The following is a 6,396-nucleotide window of genomic DNA, read 5'->3' as shown; positions in this document are numbered from 1 at the left end:
TTATTTTTCCTCTTATGAGGAACCACACATCTAAATGCATATTTGGGGTTTATGTATCATTCAAACCGAGGCAAGGAAGGCACGGATGCCTGGTGAAATGGTATTCCAGAGAACATCTGAGGGAGTGTTTCCAGAAGAGCTCATGCACATCATGGTAGTCCCAGCAAGGAGGAGCCCTTTCCACGCACATCATCCAACCCCTGAAGTTTCTGAATGAAACAGAGAGGCAAAGAAAAGGTGAATTCACTCTTGGAGCTAGCGAATCCCTTACTGTGTCCCTGGACATTGGTACTCAAGCCTTCTGGTTTAGACTGAATCATATGTTTTTGTCATTTCTGACTCTCAGTTATTTCATCTTGAGCTAAAGCTATACCACGAGATGATGTAGGATTTCCCTCTCTATGCTATGATTACCAATGATAAATAAAGGAACTGCTTTGGGCCTATAACAGAGCTATAGGGGAACAGAGCTAGGAGGTGAAAACTAAGCTGAATGCTGGGAGAAAGGAGGTGGAGTCAGAGAGAAGCCATGTAGCCCTGTCGGAGACAAATGCTGGGAACTTTACCTGGTAAGCCACAGCCATGTGTCAACACACAGATTAATAGAAATGAATGGGTTAAGATGTAAGCATTAGCCAATAAGAAGCTAGAGCTAATGGGCCAAGAAGTGACTTAATTAATAGAGATTCTGTGTAATTATTTTGGGACTGAACAGCCAGGATGAGCAAGCAACCTCTTCCAACAACCAGATGTCCTGAATTTCAACTTGCAGACAGCAGTCCACTAGACTTTGCAGCTTCCACCATGATGAGTCAGTCCTATAGCCATACTCCTTCTCTGAATATTGTGCACAGGCCGGTCTACACAGCCCCTCTCCATCTCTGTCTGTCTTTTCTTTATTGATATTTATTGAACTCTACATTTTTCTCTGCTCCCCTCCCTGTCTCTCCCCTCCTCCATCAACCCTCCCCCAAGGTCCACATGCTCCCAGTTTACTCAGGCTATCATCTTATCTTTTTCTACTTTCTATATAGATTAAATCTATGTAAGTCTCTCTTAGAGTCCTCATTGTTGTCTAAGTTCTCTGGGATTGTGGTTTGTAGGCTGGCTTTCTTTGTTTTATGTTTAAAAACCACCTATGAGTGAGTACATGTGATAATTGTCTTTCTGGGTCTGGGTTACTTCACTCAAAATAATGTTTTCTAGCTTCATCCATTTTCCTATAAAATTTAAGTGTCATTTTTTCTGCTGTGTAGTATTCCATTGTGTGAATGTACCATTCCTTAGCCATTCTTTGGTCAAGGGGCGTTTAGGTTGTTTCCAGGATCTGGCTATGACAAACAAAGCTGCTATGAACATAGTTGAGCACAAGTCCTTGTGTCATGCAGCCTTTGGATATATACCCAAAAGTGCTATTGCTGGATCGTGAGGAAGGTTGTTTCCTAATTTTCTGAGAAACTGCCACACTGACATCCAAAGGGGCTGTACCAGCTTGCATTCCCACCAGCAATACAAAAGTGTTCCCTTTTCCCCACAACTTCTCCAGCATAAGTTGTCATCAGTGTTTTTTTTTAACTTGGCCATTCTTATAGATGGAATCTCAGAGTTGTTTTGATTTGCATTTCTCTGGTGACTAAGGATGTTGAACATTCCCTTAAGTTTCTTTCAGTCATTTTAGATTCCTCTGCTCAGAGTTCTCTGTTTAGGTCTGTACTCCATTTTTTACTGGATTAATTATTCTTTTGATGACCAATTTCTTGAGTTCTTTGTATATTTTGGAGATCAGACCTCTGTCTGATGTGGAGTTATTGAAGATCTTTTCCCATTCTGTAGCCTGTCGTCTTGTTGACTCTTTCCTTTGCTTTACAGAAGATTTTCAGTTTCAGGAGGTTCCATTTATTAATTGTTTCTCTCAGTGTCTGTGCTGCTGAGGTTCTATTTAGGATGTGGTTCCATTTGCCAATGCATTCAGTTGTACTTCTCACTTTCTCTTCTCTAAGGTTCAGTGTGGATGGTTTTGTGTTGAGGTCTTTGATCCATTTGGACTTGAGTTTTGTGCATGGTGATAGATATGGGTCTATTTTCATTCTTCTACATGTTGATATCCAGGTATGCCAGCACCACTTGTTAAATATGCTTTCTTTTTTCCATTTGATATTTTTTGCTTCTTTGTCAAAAATCAGGTGTTCGAAGATGTGTGGATTTTTATCTGATCTTCTATTCGGTTCCATTGGTCCTCCTGTCTGTTCTTATGTCAATACCAGGCTGTTTTCAGTAGCTCTGTAGTAGAGTTTGAAGTCGGGGTTGTGATGCTTCTATAAGTTCCTTTATTGTAAAGGATTGTTTTGACTATCCTGGGTTTTTTGCTTTTCCATATGAAGTTGAGTACCATTCTTTTGAGGTTTTTGAAGAATTTTGCTGGGCATTGTGTTGAATCTGTATCTCTGACTGTCTTACATGATGAGCCAATCCTTAGTCATACTCTGTGTCTGTATGTCTTACAGGATTAGTTTCTTTGAAATCTCATGGCTAATACTGTTAATTCCTTGATGTTTGTTAAAGCAGTTTAAATGATCTGAAATCCAAGATTTGATACATCTAAGTTTAGTTATGAAATTTTTGTTTGCATCTTATTTTCTTTATATCTATTTTTCTGGGCTTTTGTTTGTTTTATTAATATCATGATTATTGTTTTGTGGACTGTGGCTTTTGTTTGTAGAGATTGTATTATAATCTAAGGCCTTTTAAAAGTGTGTGCGTGTGCTAGTTTGGTTAAAAAATGAAAATTTATTTCATTATTTAAAATTATACATTTTTTATTCCAAAACAAGACAAATTTTGAGTGAGCAAATATAAATCTTAGAATATTTCTGGTCTTTCTTACAAGTTTCCCACATTTTTCTTGTTTGTAGTTTTTATTTAGTTGTGTTTGTTTTTCACAGTTATGTTTGAACACGGGGCTTGCATATTCCAGACAAGCAAACTGATATTTAGCTTTATCCCAGACCTGCTTTTATGATTATAAGTCAGAATGTTTATTATTTTATTTTAAAAAGCCAAGTTATTTTAAAACAATTTCCATGAAAAAAATAATTTATTCTTTTTCTGTCAAGTCTTTTCATTGAATTATTCTTTTTTTATTTTTTTTTATTGAGAATAGGAAAAAAAAGTTTCCGCCTCCTCCCAGCCTCCCATTTCCCTCCCCCACTCTTCTCCCCCTCCCCCCTCTCCTCTCCCCCTCTCCCCACTCCTCTCCCCCTCCCTCTCTAATCCAAAGAGCAGTCATGGTTCCCTGCCCTGTGGAAAGTCCAAGGTCCTCACCCCTCCTCCATGTCTAGGAAGGTGAACATCCAAACTGGCTAGGCTCCCACCAAGCCGGAACATGAAGTAGGATCAAAACCCCTTGCCATTGACCTTGGCTTCTCATCAGTCCTCATTGTTCGCCATGATCAGAGAGTCCGGTTTTATCCCATGCTTTTTCAGTCACAGTCCAGCTGGCTTTGGTGAGTTCCCAATAGATCAGCCCCACTGTCTCAGTGGGTGGGTGCACCCCCCGTGGTCCTGACATCCTTGCTCATGTTCTCCCTCCATCTGCTCCTCATTGGGACCTTGGGAGCTCAGTCCAGTGCTCCAGTGTGGGTCTCTGTCTCTATCTCCATCCATCACCAGATGAAGGTTCTATGGTGATATGAAAGATATTCGTCAGTATTGTTATAGGATAGGGTCATTTCAGGTTCCCTATCCTCAGCTTCCCAAGGGACTAACTGGGGACATCGCCTTGGGCTCCTGGGAGCCACTCTAGGTTCAAGTCTCTTGCCAACACTAAGGTGGTCTGATTACCATGTATCTTAAAGTAATTTCTATAGGAAATTTGCTAAAAATAATGATATTTTTGGCTTTCATACCTGAAGTTGTTGAATATAAGTTTCTATAGCACAACTTAAACAAAATGGTTTTATTTTCTCTTGCAAATTGAAACTGAAGTTGTTCCTTCATAGGAATTTTGCCCAGCTGTTTTTCTACAAGATTTCTTTTTGCCTTCCAAGAAAGAATGTTAAGGTATGACTGGTTTTCTCTTTTCATTTCTCTTGGTTGCTATGAAGTGAGCATTTTGTGTATGTTTTTATAAAGTGTGCATTTTAGGTCTCTGTAGTTTGTTTAAAATATAAAACAAATTGTCAATCTAAATTAAGGTCTGATTAATTTCTAAAACTGTTAGTTTATTTTGTGTTATAATTCCTATGATGGTTTGAATTCCTAGCTTCCTTATAGACAGAGTCTAATAGAGAGCACAGATTTTTTTATTGGCTGTCAATCATTCTATATCGCTAGTATTCTCTTCCTAGCCTATGAAAGTTCTCAACTACCACAAATTGATCATGCTACCAACAATCATTCTTTCGTATTGAGTATTTACCTTTATTTCTATAAAATCCAAACAGTTCTTAGTTCTATTGTTTATATCCATCAACTTTGTCTTGTTATAAAATGTCACCTAATTTTTAAAATTATATAAATGTATAACACAAAAATGCCTGTATAATTCAATAAAACATTATTGATTAGTTATAACCCACATATATAAATACGAAGAGTTTGTCTAAAAGGTATGTATTGCAAGACTGTCATGAACTGCATCTCACTACTGTACTGAGAACTGCACTGTGCACGGCTTTGTGCATTTATACTGAATGTGTTCCAAACTAGATAGAATAATGTTTTTATTGATGATATATTGGAAAAAAAGACAAATATCACATTCTAATCCCCCATTTTTTTTGCAAATATAAGGTGCTAAAAACGGAAGCTGTATTGAGAATTGTGTGTCCTCTTTCAGTATTCAAAAGACTACTAAATTTTGGACCTGGAAGAAATATACCTTTCCTGTTGATGCCTTCTTTGACAGACACTTCTCCATAGTCTCTAGGAGCTATGATGAAATGCCATCTATCCTTAACATCTAGCTACAGATCTTTATTTCAAGTACCATATGTTAAAAAACAATATTTGGCTTATTATAAGGACTCTTTATACTTTTAAATACTTTTAACTCCAAGTAGCTAACTTTACAATGTCCTGGAGGACAAGCATTTTGTAGTTGCACTTTATGTTCCTACAACAATGATCTGGCATCTTCCACACAATGTCAGTGATGAATTCATAAGCCTTTCAATAAATCAGCAAAATAATTATTATTAATCAACAGGCATGCCCATCTTTTCTATATTTTCCTGGAAGTTCATAAAAGCTAATACCATGATAAAAAAAAAAAGCTCTACCTTAAACATAACTGGAGAAAGGGTTACTTCTCCTTCTTTGTAATTTTGCTTGGCTTCCTGGAGAGATATCACTTAAGAAACAAATCCCTCTCAAGTATATGAATAGACTTGGCCCCACTTCCATAAGCTAACTATAGAAGGCCCTGACTATTCTGGTTGCTGTCCTTGCCCTTGGGACAATTGCCATTCTATTTTAACCTCCATCCTTTCAAGTGCTTTGGAATTTAAGAGGACTACAAAGTCCCTTGGTGTATTGAAAACTGCACATATTTTACCTTCCCCTTTGTTCTTCCTCCTTGGCTGAGAACATTCTATCCAGCCTGTCTCCCTGTTTGCCTGTAAGGTTTGAGGTGGACTGTCAAAGGAAAACAACAGAGAAGAGATTAATTAATGGTACTTTGATGCCTGCCAGCTCCAAAGTAATGTTAACCTGTGGGCTTTCAAGTGTCCCATAGTTACCTAATAGCACCAGCTGCCTGCCTGCCCTCCCGCCTGCCTGCCTGCCTGCCGTCCATATTCTCTAGAGATGAGTGCACATGATGTAAGTGTCTGCCAACTTCTACTGTGCTCATTCCCTTCACGGAAATCTCCCCATTGAATAGTCACACTGTTATTCCACAAGCATATGTTTGAAAAGAGTGTAGTGATGGTGATATTCAAAATAGTCAAAATCTTTCTGTGAGAGGTCTGAAATGACCAAAAGGTTTTCTTCTCTTTCACTTCAGCATGCAGAGGGATTCAGGAAATTTCCTGGACCAGCGGTGTTCCTTCGAAGAAACTCAGAACTCTTTCACCCTGTCTTTCAGTGGCTTGGCCATGAAGGAGCAGACAAGGCATTCCCTGTTCTCTAACACTTGACTGTTACTTTCAAAATACAAATAATAGGCAAGTACATACACAATAATGAGTAGGGACTCCATTGAGATTGTGTCTAAGTGGTATAAATAATATATAGTAAAGATTTTTGGTTTCCCTCTCCACGTTTGAAGAACTTCAGTCCTGAAAGTGAGTAAAGATTCATATGTATACAGTGGAATTAAATGGAAAAATGGCAAAAAAAAAATAGTTCTGGGGTGATGGCATGTGCCTTTAATCCCAGCACTCAGGAGGCAGAGGC

Source organism: Alexandromys fortis, unplaced genomic scaffold (genome assembly GCF_014885135.2).
Source record: "Alexandromys fortis isolate MF-2015 unplaced genomic scaffold, M_Fortis_MF-2015_v1.1 scaffold_104, whole genome shotgun sequence".
NCBI classification, from domain to species: domain Eukaryota; kingdom Metazoa; phylum Chordata; class Mammalia; order Rodentia; family Cricetidae; genus Alexandromys; species Alexandromys fortis.
The sequence above is the reverse complement of the archived record's forward strand: the minus strand, read 5'-3'. Positions refer to the sequence as shown.